This window comes from Kogia breviceps, chromosome 9, assembly GCF_026419965.1.
Source record: "Kogia breviceps isolate mKogBre1 chromosome 9, mKogBre1 haplotype 1, whole genome shotgun sequence".
Lineage (NCBI taxonomy): Eukaryota > Metazoa > Chordata > Mammalia > Artiodactyla > Physeteridae > Kogia > Kogia breviceps.
Genome location: NC_081318.1, coordinates 55,141,122 through 55,155,808, shown reverse-complemented (window position 1 = coordinate 55,155,808; position 14,687 = coordinate 55,141,122).

Below are 14,687 nucleotides of genomic sequence, written 5' to 3'. Positions count from 1 at the left end.
GCCTGTGATCCCTGACCACACTGTCCTGCTCTGCTCACAAGAGCGAGGCCAATGGAGGGACAACGGGGGTGGGAACAAAGCCGGGTCAGGGTCAGGCTGAGTGAGAAAGGGTCCAAGGAGCGAGAACAATGCTGCCCTTGCCTGGTGAGCCGAGAGCTGACGTCCGCCCTGTGGGCAGCCCCTCTCCCCACATCCCGAGGTAAGGCTGCCTTTCCTGCACCCTGGGGCAGGGTCATGCCTATTCATACAGCAGGACGCACAGCAGTGCATGCAGCAGTCCCGATGCCTGCCCTTGGCATGTACTTGGGAGCTTGGTGAGGGTGCACCATCCTGACAGGACCTGGGCCGAGCCCAGGGAGGATGGAGGGGAGAAGCGTTAGGGAGCCCCTACAGGGGTTACTCACCTGTCTGCACAGGAGGACTGAGGACACCGATCGGGGATGGGCAGGCGAGAAGCCAAGTCCTGGGTCATCCCTGAGGTTGACGAGGGGTGTGGAGGGGCTGATCCCAGGACCCTGTGGAGAAAGAGGACCCGAGGCAGCGGGGAAGGTGGAGACAGTGCCCGAGGCAGGACGGAGAGGCCAGCAGGCGGCGCTGCAGGTGTGGAATCAGGGCTGCTCCCTGCACGGCGACCCCCGAGCCCCTCACCACTGGAAGCCCTGCGGCATACGGACAGAACCTCAGAGGATCAGGGGCCGGAGGAGTGGGAAGAGTTTGGAAAAGTTACCCCAACTCCACATGTCCGGCGGGAGGGTTCACCGCTCCAGACTCATTCCTTAGACTTTTCCCACATGCGGAAGTCCCCACAATCAACAGCCAGTCATGAAAGGCTTGTAATTTGCGAGAGGATGAGAGGGAAGTGGGAAAAGGAATGAAAAACAAGTTCTACGTGCTTGCATAGCACATGCCACTCAAACTTCCAATCAGGAAGAGGAATTTTCCAAAGGCTCACGCTGCCCCGGTAACCACAATGGGGCTTAAAGCAATCCTGCCACTTTGTGTCCCATCCCAGAAACAAGTTGAAAACAGTCGCTCGGGAGCGCTGCACTTCACAACGCTGCAGAGCTCTAAATGATAACTATCGTCCAAAAATATATTGAGGTAAGGCAACGAAGAGGATTTGAACGCAAGACAGAATTGTACGAAATAGATTTCGAGAGGTAGATCGGACTGACTTTGACAGCACATGAAAACCGGCAGAACTTGGACAATGATGCAGTTGGCCAAAAAGGGCGCATGCGTTTTTTCCTGAATATATTCAGAAAAAAAAATGCATACTCCCTTTTGGCCAAAGAAGCACACAGGGAGAGCAAAACAGCACTACAAAGAAGTCTCACTTTCCCCGTTCCCCTGCGCACAAAAGGGACATCTGATAAAAGAGTAAAAACCAGAAAAGCAGGAAAGGGCAGGGAGACAAGGGAGCCTTGTTAAGGTGCTGGGAGGGATGGAAAATGCCAACAGCCATGCTACAGAAGTGTATGCTGTTTCCGAAAACATGTACAAAACAGAATCACAGAGCATAGGGCACATCCACACATGGCCGTACATCTTGGGAAAACAAAATCAACCAGACGCAGGCACCCCAAAGCTTAGAGCTTCTCTCTTTACAACAACCGTGATTTCGGTACACCGTTCATATGCCAGGGAAGAGAGAAATGGACCAAAAAGTTGTGCTACTTAGGTACGATGGAATATCCCTCAGCCATGGAATCCATGTCATAAGGCTAGTAGCACCATAATGAGTGGATTCAGGTACGATGATGCTAAGTGAAATAAGTCTCACAGAAAAAGAAACTTATGACATCACTTAGAGAGGGAATGTAAAAATCGCTACCCATGAACCGAATTACAAAACAAAACAGAGTCACACTTTGAGAAAACACAATTATGCCTGCTTAAGGGGAACGGTGAGGTGGCGTGATGCATAAAACACGACTTTCAAATTACCACAGATACCGTTCAAACAACCAAATATATAATAGACACGACCTACACCTTGCTCACTGAACAGGACTCAACAGCCCCTATTCATCGCAGGAGAATATATCAGTATCGAAAGCGTCTTAAAATCTAAGTATTGATATCTTTCTGTAAGTGAATCAAGTGTGTGTCAAGCGCCATAAACACAGCAGTGAAATTTAGTTAAACCCCATTAGAAAAATACATTTCAAAATGAAAAAAAAACAAGCACGGTGAAAGAGAGAGAAATTCTTCCAAAATGCGTTCTCGGGCTGTGATGCAACAAGGATTGACCACATGTACACCCACAGCTGCATAACACATAAGGCTGGATACACTTGGGGTTGAGAGGACTGATGAGGTTGGTTGAGCAAATGCGGACCCTCTAGAGTTATACTGCGTGACACCCATTCCATGTGTCCAAACATTCCACATTGAAGGCAACCTTCCTACAGCAAAACCACTCATGGGAATCCCAGGGTTGGTACACCGTGTAATTGGGAATGCTTTCTAAAGCGCACCTCATTTTTCAGCTCCTGGTGCTCGCGTCCGCCATTGCAAACGCTTTACTAACAATTTCCCCACTTGGAGAATCAGCGTATTCACACTCCTCTTTCGTACTCTCTGCAATTGGTTCGAAGAATAAACTGGAAGAGGAGGAACCAATGAGAGACAAGCTGGCGGTGTTCGGACAGGCCCATGTCACTCTAATTTCCCATCACGAAGAGGAATTCACCAAAGGCTCGGCCTGCCTCGCCAGAAGCACAACAGGGCCTGAAGCAATCTTGCGCTATTGCGGCCAGCTCACACCAAAGCGAGCTGCCAAACGGAGCTCTGGGGCACTGCACTTCACAAACCTGCCGAGCTCTAAATGATAACACTCGTCCAAAAACATACTGAGGTAAGGCCACGAAGGGGATTTGAACGCAAGGCAGAATTGCACGAAACGGAGTTCAGGAGGTAGATGGGAATGGCCTTCCCAGCACAGGAAAAGCGGCAGAACGTGGACAATGATGCAGTTGGCCAAAAAGGGCGTATGCGTTTTTTCCTGAATATATTCAGGAAAAAACGCATACGCCCTTTTTGGCCAACCCAGCACCCGGGGAGAGCAAATGGGCCCTACAAAGAAATCTCACTCCCCCCCCGGGCAAAAGAGCCATCCGGAAAATGTCAAAAAACCAGAAAGGCAGGACAGGCCAAGGAGATAAGGGAGCCTTGTTCAGTTGCCGGGAGGGACGCAAAATGCCAACAGCCACTCTGGAGAAGCGTATGCTCGTTCCTAAAACACGTACAGAACAGAACCACAGAGCATAGGGCACCTCCACACGTGAGCCTATATCTTGGGAAAACTAAAAATCAACCAGACGCAGGCACCCCAAAGTTTAGGGCTTCTCTCTTTACAACAACCTCGACTTCGGGACACCCTTCATATGCCGGGGAAGAGAGAAATGGACCAAGAATTTGTGCTACTTAGGTACGATGGAATATCCCTCAGCCATGGAATCCATGTCATAAGGCTGGTTCCAGCATAATGAGTGGATTGAGGTACGATGATGCTAAGTGAAATCTGTCCCACAGAAAAAGAAACTTGGGATATCACTTAGAGAGGGAATGTAAAAATCGCTACCCACGACCCGAATGACAAAAGAGAACAGACTCACGCTTTTCCAAAACACACTTAGGCCTGCTTAAGCGGAACGGTGAGGTGGCGTGATGCATAAAACACGACTTGGAAATGAGCACAGATACCGGTCGGAAAAGCAAATATATAATAGACACCACCTACTCCTTGCTCAGTGAACAGGACTCAACAGCTCCTACTCATCACAGAAGAATATATCAGACTCGTCAGCATCTGAAAACCTAAGTATTGATATCTCTCTGTAAGTGAATCAAGTGTGTGTCAAGCGGCATCAACACAGCACTGAAAATCAGCTAAAGCCCATTCTAAAAATACATTTCCAAAACACAGAAGAAAGAAGCACGGCGAGAGGGAGGGAAATTCTGCCAAAATGCGTTCAGGGGCTGTGATGCAACCAGGATTGACCACATCTACACCCACAGCGGCATAAGACATAAGGCTGGATACTCCTCAGGCTGAGAGGGTTGCTGAGGTTGGAGGAGCAAAGGCAGAGCCTCTAGAGTTATACTGCGTGCTACCCATTCCATGGGTCCCACCTCTCCAGGTTCAAGGCAACTTTCCTACAGCCAAACCACTCATGGGAATCCCAGGGGATGGTACACCGTGTGATCGGGAAAGCTTTCGAAAGCGCACCTCATTTTTCACCTCCGGGTGCTAGCGTCCGCCATTCCAGCCGATTGACTAACAATTCCCCCACTTGGAGGATCAGCGTCTTGACACTCCTCTTTCGTAGTCTCTGCAAGTGGTCCGAAGGATGAACTGGAAGAGGGGCAACCAATGAGAGACCAGCTGGCGGTGTTCGGACAGGCCCATGTCACTCTAATTTCCCATCACGAAGAGGAATTCACCAAAGGCTCGGCCTGCCTCGCCGGAAGCACAACAGGGCCTGAAGCAATCTTGCGCTATTGCGGCCAGCTCACACCAAAGCGAGCTGCCAAACGGAGCTCTGGGGCACTGCACTTCACAAACCTGCCGAGCTCTAAATGATAACACTCGTCCAAAAACATACTGAGGTAAGGCCACGAAGGGGATTTGAACGCAAGGCAGAATTGCACGAAACGGAGTTCAGGAGGTAGATGGGAATGGCCTTCCCAGCACAGGAAAAGCGGCAGAACGTGGACAATGATGCAGTTGGCCAAAAAGGGCGTATGCGTTTTTTCCTGAATATATTCAGGAAAAAACGCATACGCCCTTTTTGGCCAACCCAGCACCCGGGGAGAGCAAATCGGCACTACAAAGAAATCTCACTCCCCCCACGGGCAAAAGAGCCATCCGGAAAATGTCAAAAAACCAGAAAGGCAGGACAGGCCAAGGAGATAAGGGAGCCTTGTTCAGTTGCCGGGAGGGACGCAAAATGCCAACAGCCACTCTGGAGAAGCGTATGCTCGTTCCTAAAACACGTACACAACAGAACCACAGAGCATAGGGCACCTCCACACGTGGGCCTATATCTTGGGAAAACTAAAAATCAACCAGACGCAGGCACCCCAAAGTTTAGGGCTTCTCTCTTTACAACAACCTCGACTTCGGGACACCCTTCATATGCCGGGGAAGAGAGAAATGGACCAAGAACTTGTGCTACTTAGGTACGATGGAATATCCCTCAGCCATGGAATCCATGTCATAAGGCTGGTTCCAGCATAATGAGTGGATTGAGGTACGATGATGCTAAGTGAAATCTGTCCCACAGAAAAAGAAACTTGGGATATCACTTAGAGAGGGAATGTAAAAATCGCTACCCACGACCCGAATGACAAAAGAGAACAGACTCACGCTTTTCGAAAACACACTTAGGCCTGCTTAAGCGGAAAGGTGAGGTGGCGTGATGCATAAAACACGACTTGGAAATGAGCACAGATACCGGTCGGAAAAGCAAATATATAATAGACACCAGCTACTCCTTGCTCAGTGAACAGGACTCAACAGCTCCTACTCATCACAGAAGAATATATCAGACTCGTCAGCATCTGAAAACCTAAGTATTGATATCTCTCTGTAAGTGAATCAAGTGTGTGTCAAGCAGCATCAACACAGCACTGAAAATCAGCTAAAGCCCATTCTAAAAATACATTTCCAAAACACAGAAGAAAGAAGCACGGCGAGAGGGAGGGAAATTCTGCCAAAATGCGTTCAGGGGCTGTGATGCAACCAGGATTGACCACATCTACACCCACAGCGGCATAAGACATACGGCTGGATACTCCTCAGGCTGAGAGGATTGCTGAGGTTGGAGGAGCAAAGGCAGAGCCTCTAGAGTTATACTGCGTGCTACCCATTCCATGGGTCCCAAATCTCCAGGTTCAAGGCAACTTTCCTACAGCCAAACCACTCATGGGAATCCCAGGGGATGGTACACCGTGTGATCGGGAAAGCTTTCGAAAGCGCACCTCATTTTTCACCTCCGGGTGCTAGCGTCCGCCATTCCAGCCGCTTGACTAACAATTCCCCCACTTGGAGGATCAGCGTCTTGACACTCCTCTTTCGTAGTCTCTGCAAGTGGTCCGAAGGATGAACTGGAAGAGGGGCAACCAATGAGAGACCAGCTGGCGGTGTTCGGACAGGCCCATGTCACTCTAATTTCCCATCACGAAGAGGAATTCACCAAAGGCTCGGCCTGCCTCGCCGGAAGCACAACAGGGCCTGAAGCAATCTTGCGCTATTGCGGCCAGCTCACACCAAAGCGAGCTGCCAAACGGAGCTCTGGGGCACTGCACTTCACAAACCTGCCGAGCTCTAAATGATAACACTCGTCCAAAAACATACTGAGGTAAGGCCACGAAGGGGATTTGAACGCAAGGCAGAATTGCACGAAACGGAGTTCACGAGGTAGATGGGAATGGCCTTCCCAGCACAGGAAAAGCGGCAGAACGTGGACAATGATGCAGTTGGCCAAAAAGGGCGTATGCGTTTTTTCCTGAATATATTCAGGAAAAAACGCATACGCCCTTTTTGGCCAACCCAGCACCCGGGGAGAGAAAGAGGGCCCTACAAAGAAATCTCACTCCCCCCCCGGGCAAAAGAGCCATCCGGAAAATGTCAAAAAACCAGAAAGGCAGGACAGGCCAAGGAGATAAGGGAGCCTTGTTCAGTTGCCGGGAGGGACGCAAAATGCCAACAGCCACTCTGGAGAAGCGTATGCTCGTTCCTAAAACACGTACAGAACAGAACCACAGAGCATAGGGCACCTCCACACGTGGGCCTATATCTTGGGAAAAATAAAAATCAACCAGACGCAGGCACCCCAAAGTTTAGGGCTTCTCTCTTTACAACAACCTTGACTTCGGGACACCCTTCATCTGCCGGGGAAGAGAGAAATGGACCAAGAATTTGTGCTACTTAGGTACGATGGAATATCCCTCAGCCATGGAATCCATGTCATAAGGCTGGTTCCAGCATAATGAGTGGATTGAGGTACGATGATGCTAAGTGAAATCTGTCCCACAGAAAAAGAAACTTGGGATATCACTTAGAGAGGGAATGTAAAAATCGCTACCCACGACCCGAATGACAAAAGAGAACAGACTCACGCTTTTCGAAAACACACTTAGGCCTGCTTAAGCGGAAAGGTGAGGTGGCGTGATGCATAAAACACGACTTGGAAATGAGCACAGATACCGGTCGGAAAAGCAAATATATAATAGACACCAGCTACTCCTTGCTCAGTGAACAGGACTCAACAGCTCCTACTCATCACAGAAGAATATATCAGACTCGTCAGCATCTGAAAACCTAAGTATTGATATCTCTCTGTAAGTGAATCAAGTGTGTGTCAAGCGGCATCAACACAGCACTGAAAATCAGCTAAAGCCCATTCTAAAAATACATTTCCAAAACACAGAAGAAAGAAGCACGGCGAGAGGGAGGGAAATTCTGCCAAAATGCGTTCAGGGGCTGTGATGCAACCAGGATTGACCACATCTACACCCACAGCGGCATAAGACATACGGCTGGATACTCCTCAGGCTGAGAGGGTTGCTGAGGTTGGAGGAGCAAAGGCAGAGCCTCTAGAGTTATACTGCGTGCTACCCATTCCATGGGTCCCACCTCTCCAGGTTCAAGGCAACTTTCCTACAGCCAAACCACTCATGGGAATCCCAGGGGATGGTACACCGTGTGATCGGGAAAGCTTTCGAAAGCGCACCTCATTTTTCACCTCCGGGTGCTAGCGTCCGCCATTCCAGCCGCTTGACTAACAATTCCCCCACTTGGAGGATCAGCGTCTTGACACTCCTCTTTCGTAGTCTCTGCAAGTGGTCCGAAGGATGAACTGGAAGAGGGGCAACCAATGAGAGACCAGCTGGCGGTGTTCGGACAGGCCCATGTCACTCTAATTTCCCATCACGAAGAGGAATTCACCAAAGGCTCGGCCTGCCTCGCCGGAAGCACAACAGGGCCTGAAGCAATCTTGCGCTATTGCGGCCAGCTCACACCAAAGCGAGCTGCCAAACGGAGCTCTGGGGCACTGCACTTCACAAACCTGCCGAGCTCTAAATGATAACACTCGTCCAAAAACATACTGAGGTAAGGCCACGAAGGGGATTTGAACGCAAGGCAGAATTGCACGAAACGGAGTTCACGAGGTAGATGGGAATGGCCTTCCCAGCACAGGAAAAGCGGCAGAACGTGGACAATGATGCAGTTGGCCAAAAAGGGCGTATGCGTTTTTTCCTGAATATATTCAGGAAAAAACGCATACGCCCTTTTTGGCCAACCAAGCACCCGGGGAGAGCAAATCGGCACTACAAAGAAATCTATCTCCCCCCCCCCCCCCCGGGCAAAAGAGCCATCCGGAAAATGTCTAAAAACCAGAAAGGCAGGAAAGGCCAAGGAGATAAGGGAGCCTTGTTCAGTTGCCGGGAGGGACGCAAAATGCCAACAGCCACTCTGGAGGAGCGTATGCTCGTTCCTAAAACACGTACAGAACAGAACCACAGAGCATAGGGCACCTCCACACGTGGGCCTATATCTTGGGAAAAGTAAAAATCAACCAGACGCAGGCACCCCAAAGTTTAGGGCTTCTCTCTTTACAACAACCTCGACTTCGGGACACCCTTCATATGCCGGGGAAGAGAGAAATGGACCAAGAATTTGTGCTACTTAGGTACGATGGAATATCCCTCAGCCATGGAATCCATGTCATAAGGCTGGTTCCAGCATAATGAGTGGATTGAGGTACGATGATGCTAAGTGAAATCTGTCCCACAGAAAAAGAAACTTGGGATATCACTTAGAGAGGGAATGTAAAAATCGCTACCCACGACCCGAATGACAAAAGAGAACAGACTCACGCTTTTCGAAAACACACTTAGGCCTGCTTAAGCGGAAAGGTGAGGTGGCGTGATGCATAAAACACGACTTGGAAATGAGCACAGATACCGGTCGGAAAAGCAAATATATAATAGACACCAGCTACTCCTTGCTCAGTGAACAGGACTCAACAGCTCCTACTCATCACAGAAGAATATATCAGACTCGTCAGCATCTGAAAACCTAAGTATTGATATCTCTCTGTAAGTGAATCAAGTGTGTGTCAAGCGGCATCAACACAGCACTGAAAATCAGCTAAAGCCCATTCTAAAAATACATTTCCAAAACACAGAAGAAAGAAGCACGGCGAGAGGGAGGGAAATTCTGCCAAAATGCGTTCAGGGGCTGTGATGCAACCAGGATTGACCACATCTACACCCACAGCGGCATAAGACATACGGCTGGATACTCCTCAGGCTGAGAGGATTGCTGAGGTTGGAGGAGCAAAGGCAGAGCCTCTAGAGTTATACTGCGTGCTACCCATTCCATGGGTCCCACCTCTCCAGGTTCAAGGCAACTTTCCTACAGCCAAACCACTCATGGGAATCCCAGGGGATGGTACACCGTGTGATCGGGAAAGCTTTCGAAAGCGCACCTCATTTTTCACCTCCGGGTGCTAGCGTCCGCCATTCCAGCCGCTTGACTAACAATTCGCCCACTTGCAGGATCAGCGTCTTGACACTCCTCTTTCGTAGTCTCTGCAAGTGGTCCGAAGGATGAACTGGAAGAGGGGCAACCAATGAGAGACCAGCTGGCGGTGTTCGGACAGGCCCATGTCACTCTAATTTCCCATCACGAAGAGGAATTCACCAAAGGCTCGGCCTGCCTCGCCGGAAGCACAACAGGGCCTGAAGCAATCTTGCGCTATTGCGGCCAGCTCACACCAAAGCGAGCTGCCAAACGGAGCTCTGGGGCACTGCACTTCACAAACCTGCCGAGCTCTAAATGATAACACTCGTCCAAAAACATACTGAGGTAAGGCCACGAAGGGGATTTGAACGCAAGGCAGAATTGCACGAAACGGAGTTCAGGAGGTAGATGGGAATGGCCTTCCCAGCACAGGAAAAGCGGCAGAACGTGGACAATGATGCAGTTGGCCAAAAAGGGCGTATGCGTTTTTTCCTGAATATATTCAGGAAAAAACGCATACGCCCTTTTTGGCCAACCCAGCACCCGGGGAGAGCAAATGGGCCCTACAAAGAAATCTCACTCCCCCCACGGGCAAAAGAGCCATCCGGAAAATGTCAAAAAACCAGAAAGGCAGGACAGGCCAAGGAGATAAGGGAGCCTTGTTCAGTTGCCGGGAGGGACGCAAAATGCCAACAGCCACTCTGGAGAAGCGTATGCTCGTTCCTAAAACACGTACAGAACAGAACCGCAGAGCATAGGGCACCTCCACACGTGGGCCTATATCTTGGGAAAACTAAAAATCAACCAGACGCAGGCACCCCAAAGTTTAGGGCTTCTCTCTTTACAACAACCTTGACATAGGGACACACTTCATATGCTGGGGAAGAGAGAAATGGACCAAGAATTTGTGCTACTTAGGTACGATGGAATATCCCTCAGCCATGGAATCCATGTCATAAGGCTGGTTCCAGCATAATGAGTGGATTGAGGTACGATGATGCTAAGTGAAATCTGTCCCACAGAAAAAGAAACTTGGGATATCACTTAGAGAGGGAATGTAAAAATCGCTACCCACGACCCGAATGACAAAAGAGAACAGACTCACGCTTTTCGAAAACACACTTAGGCCTGCTTAAGCGGAAAGGTGAGGTGGCGTGATGCATAAAACACGACTTGGAAATGAGCACAGATACCGGTCGGAAAAGCAAATATATAATAGACACCACCTACTCCTTGCTCAGTGAACAGGACTCAACAGCTCCTACTCATCACAGAAGAATATATCAGACTCGTCAGCATCTGAAAACCAAAGTATTGATATCTCTCTGTAAGTGAATCAAGTGTGTGTCAAGCGGCATCAACACAGCACTGAAAATCAGCTAAAGCCCATTCTAAAAATACATTTCCAAAACACAGAAGAAAGAAGCACGGCGAGAGGAGGGAAATTCTGCCAAAATGCGTTCAGGGGCTGTGATGCAACCAGGATTGACCACATCTACACCCACAGCGGCATAAGACATACGGCTGGATACTCCTCAGGCTGAGAGGATTGCTGAGGTTGGAGGAGCAAAGGCAGAGCCTCTAGAGTTATACTGCGTGCTACCCATTCCATGCGTCCCACCTCTCCAGGTTCAAGGCAACTTTCCTACAGCCAAACCACTCATGGGAATCCCAGGGGATGGTACACCGTGTGATCGGGAAAGCTTTCGAAAGCGCACCTCATTTTTCACCTCCGGGTGCTAGCGTCCGCCATTCCAGCCGCTTGACTAACAATTCCCCCACTTGGAGGATCAGCGTCTTGACACTCCTCTTTCGTAGTCTCTGCAAGTGGTCCGAAGGATGAACTGGAAGAGGGGCAACCAATGAGAGACCAGCTGGCGGTGTTCGGACAGGCCCATGTCACTCTAATTTCCCATCACGAAGAGGAATTCACCAAAGGCTCGGCCTGCCTCGCCGGAAGCACAACAGGGCCTGAAGCAATCTTGCGCTATTGCGGCCAGCTCACACCAAAGCGAGCTGCCAAACGGAGCTCTGGGGCACTGCACTTCACAAACCTGCCGAGCTCTAAATGATAACACTCGTCCAAAAACATACTGAGGTAAGGCCACGAAGGGGATTTGAACGCAAGGCAGAATTGCACGAAACGGAGTTCACGAGGTAGATGGGAATGGCCTTCCCAGCACAGGAAAAGCGGCAGAACGTGGACAATGATGCAGTTGGCCAAAAAGGGCGTATGCGTTTTTTCCTGAATATATTCAGGAAAAAACGCATACGCCCTTTTTGGCCAACCCAGCACCCGGGGAGAGAAAGAGGGCCCTACAAAGAAATCTCACTCCCCCCCCGGGCAAAAGAGCCATCCGGAAAATGTCAAAAAACCAGAAAGGCAGGACAGGCCAAGGAGATAAGGGAGCCTTGTTCAGTTGCCGGGAGGGACGCAAAATGCCAACAGCCACTCTGGAGAAGCGTATGCTCGTTCCTAAAACACGTACAGAACAGAACCACAGAGCATAGGGCACCTCCACACGTGGGCCTATATCTTGGGAAAAATAAAAATCAACCAGACGCAGGCACCCCAAAGTTTAGGGCTTCTCTCTTTACAAAAACCTTGACTTCGGGGCACCCTTCATCTGCCGGGGAAGAGAGAAATGGACCAAGAATTTGTGCTACTTAGGTACGATGGAATATCCCTCAGCCATGGAATCCATGTCATAAGGCTGGTTCCAGCATAATGAGTGGATTGAGGTACGATGATGCTAAGTGAAATCTGTCCCACAGAAAAAGAAACTTGGGATATCACTTAGAGAGGGAATGTAAAAATCGCTACCCACGACCCGAATGACAAAAGAGAACAGACTCACGCTTTTCGAAAACACACTTAGGCCTGCTTAAGCGGAAAGGTGAGGTGGCGTGATGCATAAAACACGACTTGGAAATGAGCACAGATACCGGTCGGAAAAGCAAATATATAATAGACACCACCTACTCCTTGCTCAGTGAACAGGACTCAACAGCTCCTACTCATCACAGAAGAATATATCAGACTCGTCAGCATCTGAAAACCTAAGTATTGATATCTCTCTGTAAGTGAATCAAGTGTGTGTCAAGCGGCATCAACACAGCACTGAAAATCAGCTAAAGCCCATTCTAAAAATACATTTCCAAAACACAGAAGAAAGAAGCACGGCGAGAGGGAGGGAAATTCTGCCAAAATGCGTTCAGGGGCTGTGATGCAACCAGGATTGACCACATCTACACCCACAGCGGCATAAGACATACGGCTGGATACTCCTCAGGCTGAGAGGGTTGCTGAGGTTGGAGGAGCAAAGGCAGAGCCTCTAGAGTTATACTGCGTGCTACCCATTCCATGGGTCCCACCTCTCCAGGTTCAAGGCAACTTTCCTACAGCCAAACCACTCATGGGAATCCCAGGGGATGGTACACCGTGTGATCGGGAAAGCTTTCGAAAGCGCACCTCATTTTTCACCTCCGGGTGCTAGCGTCCGCCATTCCAGCCGCTTGACTAACAATTCGCCCACTTGCAGGATCAGCGTCTTGACACTCCTCTTTCGTAGTCTCTGCAAGTGGTCCGAAGGATGAACTGGAAGAGGGGCAACCAATGAGAGACCAGCTGGCGGTGTTCGGACAGGCCCATGTCACTCTAATTTCCCATCACGAAGAGGAATTCACCAAAGGCTCGGCCTGCCTCGCCGGAAGCACAACAGGGCCTGAAGCAATCTTGCGCTATTGCGGCCAGCTCACACCAAAGCGAGCTGCCAAACGGAGCTCTGGGGCACTGCACTTCACAAACCTGCCGAGCTCTAAATGATAACACTCGTCCAAAAACATACTGAGGTAAGGCCACGAAGGGGATTTGAACGCAAGGCAGAATTGCACGAAACGGAGTTCAGGAGGTAGATGGGAATGGCCTTCCCAGCACAGGAAAAGCGGCAGAACGTGGACAATGATGCAGTTGGCCAAAAAGGGCGTATGCGTTTTTTCCTGAATATATTCAGGAAAAAACGCATACGCCCTTTTTGGCCAACCAAGCACCCGGGGAGAGCAAATCGGCACTACAAAGAAATCTCACTCCCCCCCCCCCCCGGGCAAAAGAGCCATCCGGAAAATGTCTAAAAACCAGAAAGGCAGGAAAGGCCAAGGAGATAAGGGAGCCTTGTTCAGTTGCCGGGAGGGTCGCAAAATGCCAACAGCCACACTGGAGAAGCGTATGCTCGTTCCTAAAACACGTACAGAACAGAACCACAGAGCATAGGGCACCTCCACACGTGGGCCTATATCTTGGGAAAAGTAAAAATCAACCAGACGCAGGCACCCCAAAGTTTAGGGCTTCTCTCTTTACAACAACCTCGACTTCGGGACACCCTTCATATGCCGGGGAAGAGAGAAATGGACCAAGAATTTGTGCTACTTAGGTACGATGGAATATCCCTCAGCCATGGAATCCATGTCATAAGGCTGGTTCCAGCATAATGAGTGGATTGAGGTACGATGATGCTAAGTGAAATCTGTCCCACAGAAAAAGAAACTTGGGATATCACTTAGAGAGGGAATGTAAAAATCGCTACCCACGACCCGAATGACAAAAGAGAACAGACTCACGCTTTTCGAAAACACACTTAGGCCTGCTTAAGCGGAAAGGTGAGGTGGCGTGATGCATAAAACACGACTTGGAAATGAGCACAGATACCGGTCGGAAAAGCAAATATATAATAGACACCAGCTACTCCTTGCTCAGTGAACAGGACTCAATAGCTCCTACTCATCACAGAAGAATATATCAGACTCGTCAGCATCTGAAAACCTAAGTATTGATATCTCTCTGTAAGTGAATCAAGTGTGTGTCAAGCGGCATCAACACAGCACTGAAAATCAGCTAAAGCCCATTGTAAAAATACATTTCCAAAACACAGAAGAAAGAAGCACGGCGAGAGGGAGGGAAATACTGCCAAAATGCGTTCAGGGGCTGTGATGCAACCAGGATTGACCACATCTACACCCACAGCGGCATAAGACATACGGCTGGATACTCCTCAGGCTGATAGGGTTGCTGAGGTTGGAGGAGCAAAGGCAGAGCCTCTAGAGTTATACTGCGTGCTACCCATTCCATGGGTCCCACCTCTCCAGGTTCAAG